The sequence below is a fragment of the Ceratotherium simum genome, chromosome 9, assembly GCF_057802395.1.
Source record: "Ceratotherium simum simum isolate JZ-2026a chromosome 9, ASM5780239v1, whole genome shotgun sequence".
In the NCBI taxonomy this organism is placed as follows: domain Eukaryota; kingdom Metazoa; phylum Chordata; class Mammalia; order Perissodactyla; family Rhinocerotidae; genus Ceratotherium; species Ceratotherium simum.
The window spans coordinates 32,093,093-32,106,771 of NC_141908.1; positions in this window are offsets into that span (position 1 = coordinate 32,093,093).

Sequence of the window (13,679 nt, forward strand, 5' to 3'; positions counted from 1 at the left end):
GGCAACAAAAACCTTCTTAGATTCACTATTTAGAGACAAATAAAATTATTTTCTTTTTTTCATTTAATATTTACAAAAGAACTCCAACGTCCCATGAGTGACAATGGAAGCATATGAGGGTGGAAAGATATGGCATATGACCCCCCATCACCTGCATAAGAATCCTTTTGACAAAATATTCTCCAGTACGAATTGCATGTTTTTCATGCAATCATTGGTTTGTACTTGATTTTCAGGTAGAGAAGGTTCTGGAATAAGGTACCTAATCTTAGCATTTTCCAAATAACCAGGTCATCCAGGATTTGTTCAAACAAGAGACAGTTCATAATTACCTCAGAGATTGTTGCCCTTTGAAGTAGGATAAAAAGACAATAGATGCCAGATTCAGCCATCTAGTACCCTCTCCTCCTGAGATCTTCCTAGCGTTGTCCCCATATAGGGTCATAGTGGGTCGTAAAGTAAATCACTTTATCTTATTAAATCTTTAAAGGTTAGTGACTAGAGGTGTGGGTTTGGAATCAGATGGAACTTGTTTTGATTCTAAGCTCTGCCACTTGCTAGATGCTTGACTTCAACAGCTTATTTAGCCTTTCAAAACCCATTTCTTCGTCTAAAATGGGCAATGGATGTTGTAATAATAACTTAATTAGATGTTATAATAATTAAATTAGCGTATGAAAGTGTTGCAGTTAGCACACTATGTGATCTACACACTTTTATCTTTTTATTTATGATTATAAGGAAAGAAAGAGAAACAACTATCGCATTTAGAATCTTTCTTTGAAACTTCTTAAATATCAGCTCAAAGAAAAATGGCCTCTTTAGAGCGATCTCTGGGGATTTTTACTGACATTGAGCCCACTTTCCTAGGAGACTCACATGTAGCGCTACACCTGGCATTTTGAATTGGGGTAACATATGATTCTGCAAAGACAGACAAACAAGGACATATGGTAGGGAATGTAGACACCTTGAATGGCAGGTTAAAGCCTTGTCCATTCGCCAGATGACAATGCAGTATAATGTGGTGGTTAAAAATGTGGAAACTGGAGACAGTACCTAAGTTTGAATCCCTCCACCAGTTGGTAGCTGTATGACTTCAGGTAAGTTATTTCACTTCACCTCTTCATGTTCTAGTTTCTACGTATGTAAAATGGTGATAGTAATGAAATCTATCTCTTATGGTTCTTGGTGCATATTAAAAAATATTAGTGGATATGAACAGAGAACATTGCCTGCCATATAGTAAGCATTGAATTAATATTAGTTACTATTTAACTATGACCACACAGAATAACAGAGTACAGCAAGACCTAGTCTGTTTTATTCCTACTAGATAATTTATTTAAGTTTTAAGTAGGGGAGGGACAGAAATAATGAGGTTTTCTACAGTCTGTATATTTTGTACTATGTGAAGATAATTTTTGCATGCTTGCTGCTTTATAGTATCTTTGTTAGAGAACAGGGGAAACTAGTCTTTCAATGTCCCGATTGAAAAAGAAACATTTTATAATTGGATGTCATCACTGTCTATTATTTTATTTTTGTTTATTTGTTTTGTTAAGAAAAAGAGTGATAACCTCATGGGGAGAGTGGGATGCAGGGCCCACAGAGTGGACTATGGATGCTCCTGTTTGGGTTCACCCCTTTAAGACAGGCGATGGGGGGCCGGCCTGGTCCGGGGTTTGCCGGTTTTGCACCGACGTACGGCTTGTCAAGCCATGCTGTGGCGGCGTCCCGTATAAAGTGGAGGAAGATGGGCATGGATATTAGCCCAGGGCCAGTCTTCCTCAGCAAAAAGAGGAGGATTGGCAGATGTTAGCTCAGGGCCGATCTTCCTCACACACACACACAAAAATGACAGGTGGTGGGGCTGGTGTTCAGTGCTGCCCAGTATTGTCAATAGTTTGAGGAGAGAGGCCTCCCTTGCAGAAGGCTGAGAAACTGATGTGTGTAACACCTGATTATTGCTTAATAATATCTTTAGTAGAAAATGAAGGACAACCTCTGACTGATAACTGTCTCTTTGAGTTCTAGATGTTTCATTCCTTGTCTTTCTTACACAAGAACTATTCATCCACGTGAAGCCTGGTAAGGAGAAGGAGTTTTTCCCTTACTTTTGGATGAAAAAATGTACATAAAACAACATCCCAGTAGCTTTACACAACCAATATTTTGACTATATCTGTATTTTTACCTATTCTTATTGGTACGTGAAGAGACTCTAAAGAGAATACTCAAAGTTTTAGGCTTATTTTTTTCTGAGTGGAATATATTGCGTTTAAAAACTTGCCTTATTGAGGTATAATTTTCCTACAAATAAATATACCTTTTTCAAATGTGAAGTTCAGTGAGTTGTGACAAATGTATATGCTTTTATAACCACCGCCACAATCAATATATATTATATCTCTATCAGCCCCCCAAATTCCCTCGTGTCCCTTTGCAGTTAATAGCCACCCCGACCCCCAAGCCCTAGCCCCAGGCAGCCACTGATCTCTTTCTCTCAGTATAGATTTTCTTTTCTTCCCTAAAATTTCATGTAAAGGATATCTCTTTTGTACTGTTTTGTTTCTGGCTTATTTCATTCAGTATTCCAACTTTTAAGATTCATTCATGTCATTACATGTATCAGTAGTTGGCACGCTCTTTCTCTCTCTTTTTTTTTTTTTTTGCTATATGGTATTCCATTATATGAATGTACAATAATGTGTTTATCCATTTGTTGAGGGACATATGGGTGGTTTTCAGTTTGGGGATATTATGAATAAAGCTGCTATGAACATTTGTTTATTAATCCTTTTGCTATTGCATTTTTCCCCACTGACATTTGCATACATTTTATATATATATATGAAATACTTCATAGAAATGTGAGAAGAGATATAGATGATATAGTTACAACTCCCTTGCTTTTGTTATTTAAAAAATTTTTCTCTGTTTCTAGAGATGGTGTGACGTTACCCTTTAGGTATCAAGAATGTGGCAGTGTGTGATTTTTTTGTTGTTACCCAGGACACATGGAAGTGGCTAAGTATCTTGAGTGGTTGTTTCTACTCTTTTTTACAGTTCTCTCTTCTCTGTGACATGGTTGGTACTGTCATGCCTGAGAGGTGGTGGGAGTGTGGAGTGTATTTAATACTTCCTTGAAGACCAGATTTTAATATTTTTCACTGGGAGATTTTCTTCTCTTCCTCTGTTCTGTATTTGGCTTTAGTTCCTTTTACGAGCTCTTACTCATTGACCCCCTAGTGGTTCCTTACCACTTAGCCTCAGCAGTGAAGCTACTGGGAAAGGGACCAAGAAGAATCTGCTATAACAGAGTCGAGTCACACATTTCAAACCTTCCTTGCTTTTACCCTAACCCGTGAGATGTATGAGATCAGCCTATAGTCCACATAAGAAATGGCTTAATTCCAAGAATTAGGATCGATGATTTACTTGCTCTCCAGATTATGGTGAAATTCCAACCTTTTCTCAAACTTGGAGTTTCCCTTCAGTTAGTTCCTTTGTGCTTTTACAATCACTTGAATTCTTTTATTTAGGTTCTGACTATCAAATATCACCCTGAAATACATTCATACTCAGTAATTGAAACCTCAAATGCAGCGATGTTCTTGGAAACTACTCAAACTTTCAATAATATGAACTCTGAGAATCAGAAACTGGTAAATATAGTAGCATCCAGACCTTCGCTCTGCTTGTTGTGAGAGATTCAGAGCATTCAAAGGAGAAGTGTATCCCAGCAAGGTAGTAATTACTGAGCTCAACAGCCTATTGTTAGAATATTAAATTAAGGCCAAATTAGAAACCTAACCAAACTGCCCCTTAGAAATAGTGACTCATAGTCTAATTCATGTGAGAATCAAATAAATATTATGGAATTCCTTTAGGGCAAAGAAATTCCTTTGAATTTAAGTTTCATTTAATGGAATTCATTGAACCTCTTCAAAATTTTCCATAAATTGTCCAGTAAAAAGCATGATGTCTTAAGAGTTTAAATCATCTTTTAAAAAGGAATGGTGAGGGCCGGCCCCGTGGCTTGGTGGTTAAGTGCGCGTGCTCCGATGCTGGTGGCCCGGGTTCGGATCCCGGGTGCGCACCGAGGCACCACTACTCCGTCCATCCTGAGGCCGAGTCCCACATACCGCAACTAGAAGGATGTGCAGCTATGACATACAACTATCTACTGGGGCTTTGGGAGGAAAAAAATAAAATAAATAAAATCTAAAAAAAAAAAAAAAAAAAAAAGGAATGGTGAAACTCTTTCCCTTTCCCCCCCACCACATGAGAGGAGGAATGTAGTGCTGTAAATTCTCCCGTAATTTTAGCTTTGGGGAAATGGATCTGGAGGAGAATGTCTAGTTAAAGGGTCCAAGCTGGCACAGAGCTGCCCAAAGCATTCAAGGAGGTGGGCTTTCAAGAGTTCCTACTGAAGTGCAGTTGAATGGACAGACTTTACTATGACACATTAAACAGATCAGTCCCAGATTAACATTCATTCATTCAGCCTGTGGTTTTGTTTTCCTTATGACAGAGTATTGGTTTGGTGAGTTCTTTTTTCTAATTTGCTTTCCAGATTTTTTTTTACTTATATGTTGCTTTCTGTTATATATTGGCAATTTAGAAGGATTTCTACCTAACTATTAGGCAATCCAGATGACTTTTGCCACCACAGCTGGATCCTTTCCAATCATGTCGAGAGAGCATTAATGCAGAACATGCAGAGTATTGGCATCACAGAACAGAATTTGAATTCCTTCTCTGTTGCATGTAGAGATGTGTTTTTGATTAAATTGTTAGAATTTTGATTCTTTGCTTTCTCACTTTGAATGAGAGGATAAAAATACTTTACTTAGAGGAATATTGTCTGATTAAAAGAAATAATGTATGCAAAGAGCCAGTTATATAGTAAGTACTCAAAAAAGTTTACTTCTGCCACTCTATTTCTTAGAAGTCTATTTTCTAGCCTTCTACTCTTTGAAAATTGTTGCTTTCAAATTGAATATGCTTCCAGGTACCTGCCACAGGCAAATTCTTTTTGCAAAAAGAGAATATCATGATAGGTCTAGTATTTTTACAAATTTTATATGCAATGCACAACCCTCAATGAAAACTACAAGTCATATAAGTGATGACAATAAAAAAGAAAAATAGAAAAAAAAATCAGACAACAGAAAGAGACCCACTTGGTGTCAAATAATAGAGCAATTAGACATAATACTTAAAATAACTACCCTTAATATATTCAAGGAGATAGAAGACCAGACTGGGGATTTGCGGAGAGCCTAGTAACTCTTAAAATTCCAAAAGAGGTTATAAAATTGGAAAATAAAATATCTGAAATTAAGAACTCCATGTGTGGGGGTAAAAGCAGATTAGAGACAACTGAAGGAGAAGATGATAAACCAGAATAAAATACAGATGGTCCCTGACTTACAATGGTTCAACTTACAATTTTTCAACTTTATAATGTGCAAAAGTGATGCACATTTAGTAGAAACTGTACTTCAAATTTTGATCTTTTCCTGGTCTAGTGATATGCGATATGATATTGTCTCATGATGCTGGGCAGTGGCAGTGACTCTCTGCTCCCAGTCAGCCTCATGATCATGAGGATATACAACTGATATGCTTGCAACCATTCTGTACCTATATAACCATTCCTTTTTTCACTTTCAGTACAGTACTCAACAAATTACATGAGATATTCAATACTTTATTGTAAAATAGGCTTAATGGTAGATGATTTTGCCCACCTATAGGCTAATGTAAATGTTCTGAGCACATTTAAGGTAGGGTAGGCTAAACTGTGATGTTCAGTGGGTTAGATGTATTAAATGCATTTTTGACTTCATGACATTTTCAATTTACAATAGGTTTATCGGGACATAACCCCATTGTAAATCAAGGAAAATCTGTATCTAGAATGAAACCCAGAGAAGCAAAATAATGTGGAAAATAGAAGAGAGGAACAAAGACATAGAGTACACAGTAAGAAGATTTCACATGCATGTAAATGGAATCCTAGAAAAAGAGAGAATAGTGCAGAAGCAATATTTGAAGTAATGCCTGAGACTTTTCTAAAACTAATTAAAGACATCAATCCTTAGTTTCAAGCTCTACACATTATATCCCTCAGTGTTATCTGATTTCCTGAATGGCCATCAAGGGACCAGATAATACAATTTACTAGTGCTGGAGAATTAGCTGCTCTTGAGTGGAACTTAGAACAGTAAGAACTGGGAAGTATCTGGGAAGATAAATTTCACCTCTGTTCTTTCTTCCATTGAATACTCCTAGGTGTGGTTCATTCTTGCAACCCTTATAAAGAAGTTATAGTGCCAGAAAGTAAACTCAGCCACTGAGCAGCCAATCATGTCTCTTGGCAGCTTGATGTAACAGCCAGTACGGTAACACATTATATTACATTCCTTACATATTTTCTTGCCTCATTTCCCCTTTTCCATATCCATACCTGGGTTTGCACTTCCCAAAATAATGGCAGTTTAATCCATGTCACGGTGTCTGCTTTCTTGAGGATGCCAGCTAAGGAACTCTATGAACCTCAAGAAGTATACATTAAAAGAAAGATATACCTAATTGTATCATAGAATAACTTCTGGGAACCAGGAAAAGATCTTAAAGAAATGAAGACAGATTACCTTCAAAAGACCCACATTTTCACTTACAACAGACTACTCAACAGAAACAATGGAAGTCAAAACACAATGGAATATCTTTACATTGCTGAAAGAAAATATACAGCAACCTAGACTTTTATGTGTAACAAAAAAGAAAAAAATGCTTTATGGATAAAGCTGAAATAAATATATTTCAGAAAACAACAGTAAAAGAATTCATCAATGGCAGACCAACATTAAAGGAAATATTAAAGCATATTTTTCAAATATGAGAAACATGATCACTGGTAGTTTAGAAATGGAAGAAAGAATAAAGAGTAAAACATTTGGTAAATATGTGGGCAAATCTAAATGACTATTATTTATATAAAACACTATATAAATATTGACTGTAAAAAATAATGATAATAATATCTTGGTAATTTAAAATGAATATAAAATTGAAATAGATTGTTGAGAGGTGGGTAAATGGCAATAAATTTTTCTGTGGACTTTGTGTTGTCCAGGAATAGGGAAAAAATAGCAAGTAACATTATAATTTATTAAATAATGGATATATATTATAATCTCTTGGGTCACTACCAAAATAATAGTAAACTAAGCCATTTTATGGAGGGGGAGAAGGAGGGTATAATAAAAAAAAATCCATCTGAATGAAGGAAAGAAAAGAGGAAAATGTTACAAATCTTGGTAGGAAAAAAAGAAAGCTCTGTAAATGACAGTATATTTGAACTATTATATTAGTGATTATACTACATGTAAATGGGCTCAATACTCCAATTAAAATACAAAAGACTGTTAGTTGGATAAAACAAAAGCATCCTCAAATATAAGCTGTTTGTAAGAAATGCCTATCAAGTGCAAGAATACAGATAAATTAAAACTGTTGAAAAAGAAATACCTAAAAACACTAACCAAACAAAAACCAGTATCATTATATCATTATCAGACAATATAGACTAAAAGCATTTCCAGAAGGAAAGAATGTCATGATGAATGGTGATAAAAGGTTGACCTCACCAAGAAGATGTAATAATTATAGTGTACATATAAAAATATAAAATAAATGCTGAGAGAATTAAAAGTAGAAATAGCCAAATATACAATCATAGTGGTATATTTTAAGATACTGCTCTCACTAATTAAGAAATCAAGCAGATAAAAATTAGGTGGTAAAGTAACTCAGGGATCAAGGAAAGACTTCAAATGGAAATTATGCATCTTTTGAATTAAGTGATAATAAAAGAACTTATCTAAATATTGTGGGATGCAGATAAGACAGAGAAATTTTTAATCTTAAATGGATATCTTAAAAAAGAAAATAACTGCAAATCAACAAGTTAAGCATCTGTTCCTAAAAGTTAGAAAATGAATTGCAAATTAAGTCTAAAGAAATGTGAAGGAAGAAAATAATAGAGCAGAAATTATTAAACAGAAACAAACATATATTAGAGAGAATTTACAAAGAGAAAAGTTAGCTCTTTGGGATAATAAAATTGATAACACTGATCAAAATTGTATGTGTAGAAAAGTCTAGGAAAAAAGAGAGAAAGGGCACAAAAATTCCAGAAAAATAATAGGCACAAATACCCAGTCAGGAATGAAAAACAGACATTACTACATATTCTGTATACATTAAAAATCAAATAAGAAGCTGTTAAGAGTGATTAGATGCCAATACACTTAAAAATATAGATGAAATGCACATATTCCTAGAAAATCCCAACTTCCTACAACTGACACAAAAGAAAGAGAAAATGTGTGTAAATGCTATAAACATTAAATGCATTGACTTTTTAATTAAAAACCTTTCCACATATAAAATGCTAGACCAAGAGAGATTCACTACTTAATTCTACCAAATATTTTAAATGAGAAATAAAAAAGCTTATACAAACATCTCCAAGAATAGTGAAAAAGAAACATCTCACAACCTGTTTTATGAAGCCAGCTTAACTTTGACAACAATATCTAGCAATGACTTATTGAAGAAGAAAAATTACAAATCAGTGTCACTTTTGCATGTAGATGAAAAAATCCTAAACAAAACATTAGCAAAGAATATGCAGCAACTATGAAGAGATAATTCACCAAGTTGAGTTCTTTAATTTTTCAAAAATAATCAATATAAATTACCACATTAACAGAGTAAAAACGAAAAATAATGTGACCACATAAATGATGCAGAACAGTTTCTGATAAAATAGAACATTCCTTCGTGATTTTAAAAAAGTTTAGCACATGGGGATCAGAAGAACTCATCTTAAATTTGGTAAATGGTATGTACATAAAACCTATTGCAAATATGATACTTAGTGGTGTAGTTAAGTTTTACTTCTGTTAACAGGAGTTAGAAAAATATGATTCCTATTACTCTTGATATTCAATCATGTATGGGAATCCTATTCAGTGAATAAATCAACAGAAAGAGTAAAATATATAAGGATTAGAAAATCAAGGATAAAAGTGTCATTATTCTCAGGAGACATGATTGCATACATAGAGATCTAAAAAAACCTACAAACAAGTTATCGGAATTAATAAATGAGTTCAGCTACTTGCTCAATGCAAGTGAAATATAGAAATTTAATTGTATTTATTTATTTCATTAACATAAAATTAGAAAATACATTTTAAGAAAGATATCATTTACAATAAAATTAAAAATACGATCTATCTGGAAACAAATTGAGTTAAAGATGTGCAATATCACCACAAAGAAAACCATAAAACATCATTTATAGAAATGAAATAAGATCTAAATAAACCTAATGATATGCCGTTGTAAAGACTTGATATTGTAAAGATATCGTTTCTTCTCAAAATGATCTATAGTTTGTATGCATTCTCATGAAATACCTAAAAAAATTTTATATATTTGTATGTATGTGTGTGTATGTCCCTTGACATGCTGATTCTAAATATAATTGGAAACACACAAAACTAAGATTAGTCCACACCTATAGTCCATTTTGAATTCATTTTTATGTATGGTGTAAGAAAGTAGTCTAGTTTCATTTTTTTGCATGTGGCTGTCCAATTTTCCCAACACCATTTATTAAAGAGACTGTCCTTTTCCCATTGTATATTCTTGTCTCCTTTGTCATAAATTAATTGACCATATATGCATGGGTTTATTTCTGGGCTCTCTATTCTATTCCATTGGCCTATGTGTCTGTTTTTATGCAAATACCATACTGTTTTGCTTACTATAGCTTTGTAATATAGTTTGAAATCAGGGAGCGTGATACCTCTAGCTTTGATCTTCTTTCTCAAAATTGCTTTGGCTATTCAGGGTCTTTTGTGGTTCCATACAAATTTTAGGATTGTTTGTTCTATGTCTGTGGAAAATGCCTTTGGGATTTTTATATGAATTGCATTGAATCTGTGAAATATTTTGTGTAATATGCACATTTTAACAATATTAATTCTTTCAATTCGTGAGCACGGAATATTTTTCCATTTATTTGTGTCTTCAGTTTCTTTCATCAGTGTCTTATAGTTATCAGCATATAGATCTTTCACCTCCTTGGTTAAATTTATTCCTATCTATTTTATTCTTTTTGATGCAATTTTAAATGAGATTGCTTTCTTAATTTCTCTTTCTGACAGTTTGTTGTTGGTGTACAGAAATGCAACAGATTTTTGCATGTTGATTTTGTATCCTAAAACTTTACTGAATTTGTTAGTTCTAACATTTTTTTGGTGGAGTCTTTAGGGTTTTCTATATGTAAAATCATGTCATCTGCAAATAGTGACAGTTTTACCTCTTCCTTTTCCAATTTGGATGCATTTTATTTCTTTTTCTTGCCTAATTCCTGTAGCTGAGACTTCAAAAACTATGTTGAATAAAAGTGGTGAGAGTGGACATCCTTGTTTTATTCCTTATCTTAGAAGACAAACTTTCAGCTTTTTACTGTTGAAAGTAATGTTAGCTGTGGGTTTGTCATATATGGCCTTTATAATGTTAAGGTGCATTCCCTCTATACCCATTTCGTTGAGAGTTTTTATTATAAATGGATGTTCAATTTTGTCAAGGCTTTTTCTTCATCTATTGAGATAATCATTTGATTTTTATCCTTCATTTTGTTAATGTGTTGTATCATGCTGAGTGACTTGTGGATGTTGAACCATCCTTGCATCCCTGTAATAAATCCCACTTGATCATGGTATATGATTTTGCTAATTTGCTAATATTTTGTTGAGGATTGTCACATCTATGTTCATCAGGGATATTGGCCTGTTAACATTCTTTTTTCTGTTTTCTGGTTTTGGTATCAGGGTAATGCTCACCTTGTAAAATGAATTTTTTTGGAAGAGTTTGAGAACTCTTCTCCTCTTTTTAAATTTTTTGGAAGAGTTTGAGAAGGATAAGTATTAAATCTTCTCTGAATGTTTTGTAGGATTCACCAGTAAATACTTCTGGTCCTGTACTTTTGTTTGTTGGAAGGTTTTTGATTACTGATTCAGTCTTCTTACTAGTAATCAATCTGTTCAGATTTTCTATTTCATCATGATTCAGTCTTGGTAGGTTGTATGTTTCTAGAATTTATCCATTTTTTCTAGGTTGTCCAATTTGTTAGCATAAAATTATTCATAGTAGTAGCTTATGGTCCTCTGTGTTTCTGTGGTATCAGTTTAGCATCTCCTCTTTCATTTCTGATTTTATTTATTTGAGTCCTCTCTCTTTTTTTTCTTGGTGAGTCTAGCTAAAGGTTTGTCAGTTTGGTTTATCATTTCAAAGAACCAGCTCTTAGTTTCTTTGATCTTTTCTATTGTCTCTTTAGTCTCTATTTCATTTGTTTTTGCTCTAATCTTTGTTATTTTCTTCCTTCTGCTAACTTAGAGCTTTGTTTGTTCTTTTGTTCCTAGTTCCTTGAGGTGTAAAGTTAGGTTGTTTATTTGAGAGTTTCCTTGTTTCTGGAGCTAGGCACTTATCACTATGAACTTCTCTCTTAGAACTGCTTTCCTGTATCTCACAGATTTTGGTAAGTTGTATTTATATTTTGTTTATCTCAAGGTATTTTTTGGTTTCTCCTTTGATTCTTTGTTGACTCATTGGTTGTTTAGTAGCATGTTGTTTAATCTCCCCCTATTTTTGATTTTTCCAGTTTTCCCCTTATAGTTGATTTCTAGTTTCATACCATTATGGTCAGAAAAGATGCTTGATGTGATTTCAATCTCCTTAAATTTATTGAGACTTGTTTTGTGGTCTAACATATGATCTGTCCTGGCGAACGTTCCATGTGCACTTGAGAAGAATGTTGCTGCTTTTGAATGGAATGTTATCTATATATCTAAGTCCATCTGGTCTAATGTGTCATTTAAGGCCAATGTTTTCTTAGTTATTTTCTGTCAAGATGATCTATCTCTTGTTGTAAATGGGGTATTAAAGTCTCTAACTAGGATTGTATTGCTGTCAATTTCGCCTTTAGGTCTGTTAATATTTGCTTTATATATTTTGGTCCTCCTATGTTGGGTGCATAAATATTTACAATGTTATATCCTCTTGTTGGATTGACCTTTTTTTTAATTTTCATTTTATTTTATTTTTATTTATTTCTTCTTTTGCAGTAAAATCGTTCATAACATTGTATAAATTTTAGGTGTACATCATTATACTTCTATTTCTGCTTAGGTTACATCATGTTCACCACCCAAATACTAATTACAATGCATCATCACACACACATGTGCCTAATCATCCCTTTCACCCTCCTCCCTCCCCCCTTCCCCTCTGGTAACCACCAATCCAATCTCTGTCTCTATGTGTTTGTTGTTGTTTTTATCTTCTACTTATGAGTGAGATCATACGGTCTTTGACTTTCTTCCTCTGACTTATTTCACTTAGCATAATATCCTCAATGTCCATCCATGTTGTCACAAATGGATGGATTTCATCATTTCTTATGGCTAAGTAGTATTCCACTGCATAAATATACCACATGTTCTTCATCCGTTCATCCCTTGATGGCTACTTAGGTTGCTTCCAAGTCTTGGCTATTGCGTATAATGCTGCAGTGAACACAGGGGTGCATGTATCTTTACGCATTGGTGTTTTCATGTTCTTTGGATGAATACCCAGCAGTGGAACAGCTGGATCATATGGTAGTTCTATCGTTAATTTTTTGAGGAATTTCCATAGTGTTTTCCATAGTGGCTGCACCAGTTTGCACTCCCACCAGCAATCTATGAGTGTTCCCTTCTCTCCACATCCTCTCCAACACTTGTTGTTTCCTGTCTTGTTAATTATAGCCATTCTGATGGGTGTGAGGTGAGATCTCATTGTAGTTTTGATTTGCATTGCCTGATAGTTAATGATGGTGAACATCTTTTCGTGTGCTTGTTGTCCATCTATATATCTTCTTTGGATAAATGTCTGTTCAGGTCTTTTGCCCATTTTTTAATTGAGTTGTTAGTTTTTTTGTTGTTGAGACGTATGAGTTCTTTATATGTTTTGGAGATTAACCCCTTATCACTTATATGGTTTGCAAATATCTTCTCCCAACTATTAGGTTGTCTTTTCGTTTTGTTGATGGTTTCCTTTGCTGTGTGGAAGCTTTTTAGTTTGATGTAATCCCATTTGTTTATTTTTTCTGTTGTTTCTCTTGCCCAGTCAGACATGGTGCTTGAAAATATGTTGCTAAGACCAGTGTTGAAGAGCATACTTGCTACGTTTTCTTCTAGAAGTTTCATGGTTTCAGGTCTTATATTCAAGTCTTTAATCCATTTTGAGTTAGTTTTTGTGTATGGTGTAAGACAATGATCTACTTTCATTTTTTCACATGTGGCTGTCCAGTTTTCCCAACACCATTTGTTGAAGACACTTTCCTTTCTCCATTGTATGTTCTTGGCTCCTTTGTTGAAAATTAGTTGTCCATAGATGTGTGGGTTTATTTCTGCTCTCTCAATTCTGTTCCATTGATCTGTGTGTCTCTTTTTGTGCCAGTATCATGCTGTTTTGGTTACTATAGCTTTGTAGTATATTTTGAAATCAGGGAGTGTGATACCTCCAGCTTTGTTCTTTTTTCTCAG